The following is a 7,904-nucleotide window of genomic DNA, read 5'->3' as shown; positions in this document are numbered from 1 at the left end:
AAAGAATTTGATGGACAGCAAGTAGAGACAAGTCTTCCAATGAACTTTATTGAACTGGGAGCACAGAAATGGATAGCATGTAAGATGTGGATATGGAAATCGAGAGGAGGTATTTTCTTTTTTAATAGTGGAAAAATTACAGCACATATGCATGCTGATAGGAATTATCAAGTAGAGAGAAGGAACTAATAATGGTGAAGAAAGGGAAGAATGGCTAAGGCAGGTAAAAGGGGAAGAGAACTAGCACAGAAAGGGGCCACTCGCTCAGATGGGAACACGGCAAGCAGGTCATGCACAGTAACTGAAGGATGGGCATAGGAAAGAGGTGCATATTCTACATTTCCATACTTACTGAATTCTTTCCCACCATGAAAGAAACTTACACTTGCTCTTAATCAAACTGCAGGCCGCCAGAGAGTGTCACAGCTATACAAATAATGCTATAGCAGCCCTTCCTCCAAAAGCATCATTTGACATTTCTGGGCCTTAGCTAAAAAATGGAGTGCTTCTATAAATTTGAAGTCAAGAATTGAATTGAATTTGGTGTGGCATTATAAACAGAGTGTTTTTTTAAGCACTGACTCCATCCCAAGTTGCCTTGGTGCCTTGGGAAGAACATTAGGCTGGATTCAGCAATGTGGGAGTGCATCTAAGCTTTGCTATTTTCAAGCTGTGTGGCCATGGACAAGGCATGGAATCTCTCTGAGATTTTTTCTCCAAATGAAAGTGGTTGTGAGAAGATCACAACAATTTCAGAGGGTATGTTTTCACTAGGGGAAATACTTTGTCAACTCTACAGTTTGATAAAAACAAAGGTTTTATAATTACTCTCAGGACAGAGGCTTTAGCCCAGTTTGCTCTATTTTCACTTGTTCTTGCTTAAAAAAAAAAAAAGATTTCCCCACAAGCAAAATCCTTTTCTGAAACCCTCTGGCTTTGTCTCTATAAGGCACAAAGATGTTGAGGCTGTTGTAAATTAGTGAGCAAACAAAATCCTGGCTGTGTTTAAAAAGGAGATGGGGAAGTTGCCCTTCATTTCTTTCATCTGGACATTTTTCCCTTTCCCCCTTCCTGGAGGCCTGCCTTTCTGCTGTTACAAGTCTGAGATTCCCAGCCCCAGGAGGGCAGCTTGGCTCTCCCTGGACACCACTCTGCTGCCCCTTTGCTCTCCATTCCCTCCACACAGCCCAACATGCTGTGAAACCACAGTTACTACTCTAACTCTAACTCAGTCCTGGCCACAGCAAATGCTGTTTGGGAAGAGTTGAGGTAACTGCTGTCAATATTGGAGTGCAGCTTGAGTAGTGTCATTGGCATAGCTCTGTAGACATAGCTGCTCATGAAGGATCCTCTTGGGTATGGGAGGAATGATAGGAATAGGACTCTTCAAGCTGTTCTTTTGACTCTTCCCAAACACACTGTTTCTGGTGAATTCTGGTCATTCCCAGTGTCTCAAGCAAGCTTTTAGTCTCACCCCATCAGGCCCATGTCAGCCCCAGATTGCCAGGAAGATGCAAAGTTTTCTAGGCCACATTTCTGTTACACAAGTCAAGGCTGAAGACATTCCAGAAAGCAGTGTTCCCATGGCTTTATGCCCACCTGCAGTGCTCAGTGGGGGAATTCTGATCAGGTGGTATCAACATACTTTATTTTAAAATCATTGAAGAGGGGTCTCAAAACGAATTAGAGCCAAGATGACAGCATGAGTAGGGCAGTGGAAATCTCCTCCCAAACCATATATATTTTTGAAAATACAACAAATACAGCTATGCCTAACAGAGAGACCAGAACATACAGTACAACAGCCAGGCTACATCTACATCTGCAAGAACTCAGCATCTCACGAGGAGGGTAAGATACAAGCCATGGCCAGGCAGGACCCAAGCACTCACCAGACCCCAGCTCACTGGCGGGAGGAGAGGAGTTGGAGCAGGGAGGGAGTGGGAACCCAGGACTGATAAATAACCAGCCCTAGTAATCCTCACAGGGAGCACAGACACACATTGCATGGTGTGCTGGATATTAGGGAAACGGAAAAGTAAAATCTGCGAGCAGGTCCCCACAGCCGGCTCCCCTGGGACAAAAAAAAGCAGGTGCTTTTTGAAAGTCTTAAAGGGACAGGGGCCTCACAGCTGGATGGAATCATCCTGGCACACTCAGCCCAGCAGGCTGGGAATCCTGAGGAACTTCAGGTGCCCTAACCCCCTGGTGGCAACACAGCTCTGAAGCCCCTCATGGTGATAAGCAGCCCCGCCACAGCGGCAGAGCAGCTGGAGAGCGGCTGTGCCCACAGCAACCAGCCAGAGTCTCCTCCCATGGAGCAGCTGCCTGGGCCAGACGCAGAGGCTGCTGTCGGCACGCAGCTGCCTAGAACAGACAGAGGAAGCCAGGACAAGGTGAGAAGGGGTGCCATTCTCATAGGAGAGCACACCTGGGGTGCCTGCCACTCCCCACAGGGCTCTGGGCTACCCCTAGGGCTGCTCCTCCCATAGCAGCTGAGGGGATTAACCCGGAAGCTGCTCCTGGCAGCTTCGACACAGGCAGCAGAGAAGGGCAAGGTGACCAGCAAGCAGGAAGGGACCTTGTTCTCCCAGCTGACACACATGCCACCTGCCTATAACCACCTCTATCGCCATTAAAAGGCAGAAGAATCTGGTCTAGTCTAGAATCACCCAGACAACCCCAGAGAGAGGGCCTGGGGAGATAGATATAACCAATCATCCTGAAAAAGAGCTCAAAATAAAGGTCATAACCATGCTGATGGACCTTCAGAGAAATATGCAAGAGCTAAGGGATGAAGTCAGGAGGGAGATTACAGAAATGAAACAATCTCTGAAAGGACTTAAGAGCAGACCAGATGAGGTGCAAGAGACTGTTAATGGAATCAAAATCAGAGAACAGGAATACAGAGAAGCTGAGGAACAGAGAGATAAAAGGATTTCCAAGAATATTAAGAGAACTGTGTGACCAATCCAAACAGAACAATATTAGCATTCTAGGGGTACCAGAAGAAGAAAAGAGAGGAAAAGGGACAGAAAGTGTCTTTGAAGAAATAAGTGCTGAAAACTCCCCCAAACTGGGGGAGGAAATAGTCTCTCAGAACATGGAAGCCCACAGATCTCCCAACACAAGGGACCGAAGGAGGACAACAAAAAGACATAGAATAATTAAAATGGCAAAGATCAAAGACAAGGACAGAGTATTAAAGGCAGCCAGAGAGAGAAAAAAGGTCACGTACAAAGGAAAACCCATCAGGCTATCATCAGACTTCTCAACAGAAACCTTACAGGCCAGAAGAGAATGGCATGATATATTTAATGCAATGAAACAGAAGGGCCTTGAACCAAGAATACTGTATCCAGCAGGATTATCATTTAAATATGAAGGAGGGATTAAACAATTCCCAGACAAGCAAAAGTTGAGGGAATTTGCCTCCCACAAGCCATCTCTACAGGATATTTTTAAAGGGAATGCTCTAGATGGAAGCACTCCTAAGGCTAAATAGATGTCACCAGAGAAAAATAAAATCACACCAAAGAAAGCAGACCAACCAAATACTAACTAAAGGCAAAAAATAAAATCAACTATTTACAAAAGCAGTCAAAGGAAACACAAAAGAGTACAGAATAAAACACCTAACATATAAAGAATGGAGGAGGAGGAGGAATAAGAAGAGAGAGAAATAAAGAATCATCACACTGTGTTTATAATAGCTTAATAATGAGTTAAGTTAGATGGTTATATAGTAAAGAAGCTACCCTTGAACCTTTGGTAACCACGAATCTAAAGCCTACAATGGCAATAAGTACATATCTTTCAATAATCACCCTAAATGCAAATGGACTGAATGCACCAATCAAAAGACACAGAGTAATAGAATGGATAAAAAAGCAAGACCCATCTATATGCTGCTTACAAGAGACTCACCTCAAACCCAAAGACAGGCACAGACTAAAAGTCAAGGGATGGAAAAAGATATTTCATGCAAACAATAGGGAGAAAAAAGCAGGTGTTGCAGCACTAGTATCAGACAAAATAGACTTCAAAACAAAGAAAGTAACAAGAGATAAAGAAGGACATTACATAATGATAAAGGGCTCAGTCCAACAAGAGAATATAACCATTATAAATATATATGCACCCAACACAGGAGCACCAGCATATGTGAAACAAATACTAACAGAACTAAAGGAGAAAATAGAATGCAGTGCATTCATTTTAGGAGACTTCAACATGCCACTCACTCCAAAGGATAGATCCACCGGACAGGAAATAAGTAAGGACACAGAGGCACTGAACAACACTAGAACAGACGGACCTAACAGAAATCTACAGAACTCTACACCCAAAACCTGCAGGATACACATTCTTCTCAAGTGGACATGGAACATTTTACAGAATACACCACATACTAGGCCACAAAAACAGCCTCAATAAATTCAAAAAGACTGAAATTCTACCAACCAACCTCTCAGACCAGAAAGGTATAAAACTAGAAATAAATTGTACAAGAGAACAAAAAGGCTCACAAACACATGGAGGCTTAACAACATGCTCCTAAATAATCAATGGATCAATGACCAAATTAAAACAGAGATCAAGCAATATAAGTAGACAAATGACAACAAAAGCACAAAGCCCCAACTTCTGTGGGATGCAGTAAAGGCAGTTCTAAGAGGAAAGTATACAGCAATCCAGGCCTATTTAAAGAAGGAAGAACAATCCCAAATGAATAGTCTAAAGTGGAAAAAGAAGAACAAATGAGGCCCAAATTCAGCAGAAGGAGGGACATAATAAAGATCAGAGAAGAAATAAATAAAGTTGAGAAGAATAAAACAAACAGAAAAAAAATCAATGAAACCAAGAGCTTGTTCTTTGAGAAAATAAACAAAATAGATAAACCCCTAGCCAGACTTATTAAGAGAAAAAGAGAATCTACACACATAAACAGAATCAGAAATAAGAAAGGAAAAGTCATGACGGACACCACAGAAATACAAAGAATTATTAGAGAATACTATGAAAATCTATGTGCTAACAAGCAGGAAAACCTAGAAGAAATGGAGAACTTCCTAGAAAAATACAACCTTCCAAGACTGACCAAGGAAGAAACAGAAAATCTAAACAGATCAATTACCAGCAATGAAATTGAATCGGTAATTTAAAAACTACCTAAGACCAACACTCCCGGGCCAGATGGATTCACTGCAGAATTTTATCAGACATATAGAAAAGACATCATACCCATTCTCCTTAAAGTTTTCCAAAAAATAGAAGAGGAGGGAATACTTCCAAACTCTTCTATGAAGCCAGCACCGCTCTAATATCAAAATGAGGCAAAGACCCCACCAAAAAGAAAATTACAGACCAATATCCCTGATGAACGTAGATGCAAAAATCCTCAACAAAATATTGGCAAACCGAATTCAAAAATACATCAAGAGGATCATACACCATGATCAAGTGGGATTCATCTCAGGGATGCAAGGATGGTACAACATTCAAAAATCCATCATCATCCACCACATAAACAAAAAGAAGGACAAAAACTACATGATCTTCTCCATAGATGCTGAAAAAGCACTTGACAAAATTCAACATGCATTCATGATAAAAACTCTCAACAAAATGGATATAGAGGGTAACATCAACATAATAAAGGCCATATATGACAAACCCACAACCAACATCATACTTAACAGCAAGAAGCTGAAAGCTTTTTCTCTAAGATCAGGAACAAGACAGGGATGCCCACTCTCCCCACTGTTATTCAACATAGTACTGGAGGTCCTAGCCACGGCAATCAGACAAAACAAAGAAATACAAGGAATCCAGATTGGTAAAGAAGAAGTTAAACTGTCACTATTTGCAGATGACATGATATTGTACATAAAAAACCCTAAAGACTCCACTCCAAAACTACTAGAACAAATACCTGAATTCAGCAAATTTGCAGGATACAAAATTAATACACAGAAATCTGTTGCTTTCCTATACACTAACAATGAATTAGCAGAAAGAGAAATCAGGAAAACAATTCCATTCACAATTGCATCAGAAAGAATAAAATAACTAGGAATAAACCTAACCAAGGAAATGAAAGACCTATACCCTGAAAACTATAAGACACTCTTAAGAGAAATTAAAGAGGACACTAACAAATGGAAACTCATCCCATGCTCTTGGCTAGGAAGAATATTGTCAAAGTGGCTGTCCTGCCTAAAGCAATCTACAGATTCAATGCAATCTCTGTGAAAATACCAACAGCATTCTTCAATGAAATGGAACAAATAGTTTTAAAATTCATGTGGAACCAGGAAAGACCCCAAATAGCCAAAGCAATCCTGAGAAGGAAGAATAAAGCAGGAGGGGTCTCACTTCCCAACTTCAAGCTCTACTACAAAGCCACAGTAATCAAGACAATTTAGTACTGGCACAAGAACAGATCTATGGACCAGTGGAACAGAATAGAGAGTCCAGATATTATCCCACACATATATGGTCAATTAATGTATGATAAATGAGCCAGGGCACACAATGGGGAAATGACAGCCTCTTCAACAGCTGGTGTTGGCAAAACTGGACAGCTACATGTAAGAGAATGAAATTGGATCATTGTCTAACCCCATACACAAAAGTAAATTTGAAATGGATCAAAGATCTGAAGGTAAGTCATGAAACCACAAAACTCTTAGAAAAAAACATAGGCAAAAATCTCTTGGACATAAACATGAGCAACTTCTTCATGAACTTATCTTCCAGGGCAAGGGAAACAAAAGCAAAAATGAACAAGTGGGACTATATCAAGGTGAAAAGCTTCTGTACAGCAAAGGACACCATCAATAGAACAAAAAGGCATCCTACAGTATGGGAGAATATATTCATAAATGAGAGATCCGATAAAGGGTTGATATCCAAAATATATAAAGAACTCATGCACCTCAACAAACAAAAAGCAAATAATCCAATTAAAAAATGGGCACAGGATCTGAACAGACATGTCTCCAAAGATGAAATTCAGACGGCCAACAGACACATGAAAAGATGCTCCACATCGCTAATTGTCAGAGAAATGCAAATTAAAATCGCAATGAGATATCATCTCATACCAGTAAGGATTGCCACCATCCAAAAGACAAACAACAGCAAATGTTGGTGAGGATGTGGAGAAAGGGGAACCCTCCTACACTGCCTGTGGGAATGTAAATTAGTTCCACCATTGTGGAAAGCAGTATGGAGGTTCCTCAAAAAGCTCAAAATAGAAATACCATTTGACCCAGGAATTCCACTCCCAGGAATTTACCCTAAGAATGCAGAAGCCCAGTTTGAAAAAGACAGATGCACCCCTATGTTTATCGCAGCACTTTTTACAATAGCCAAGAAATGGAAGCAACCTAAGTGTCCATCCGTAGATGAATGGATAAAGAAGATGTGGTACATATACACAATGGAATATTATTCAGCCATAAGAAGAAAACAAATCCTACCATTTGCAACAACATGGATGGAGCTAGAGGGTATTATGCTCAGTGAAATAAGCCAGGTGGAGAAAGACAAATATCAAATGATTTCACTCATCTGTGGAGTATAAGAACAAAGCAAAAACTGAAGGAACAAAACAGCAGCGGAATCACAGCACCCAAGAATGGACTAACAGTTACCAAAGGGAAAGGAACTGGGGAGGATGGGTGGGAAGGGAGGCATAAGGGGGAAAAAGAAAGGGGGCATTAGTATTAGCAGACAGAATGTAGGTGAGGGGTGTACGGGGAGGGCTGTACAACACAGAGAAGAAAAGTAGTGATTCTACAGCATCTTACTACGCTAATGAACAGTGACTGTAACGGGGTTTGTGGGGGGACTTGGTGATGGGGGTAGTTTAGTAAACATAATATTCCTTATGTAAT

The sequence above is a fragment of the Manis javanica genome, chromosome 11 (genome assembly GCF_040802235.1).
Source record: "Manis javanica isolate MJ-LG chromosome 11, MJ_LKY, whole genome shotgun sequence".
In the NCBI taxonomy this organism is placed as follows: domain Eukaryota; kingdom Metazoa; phylum Chordata; class Mammalia; order Pholidota; family Manidae; genus Manis; species Manis javanica.
Note: the sequence above shows the minus strand (reverse complement) of the source record.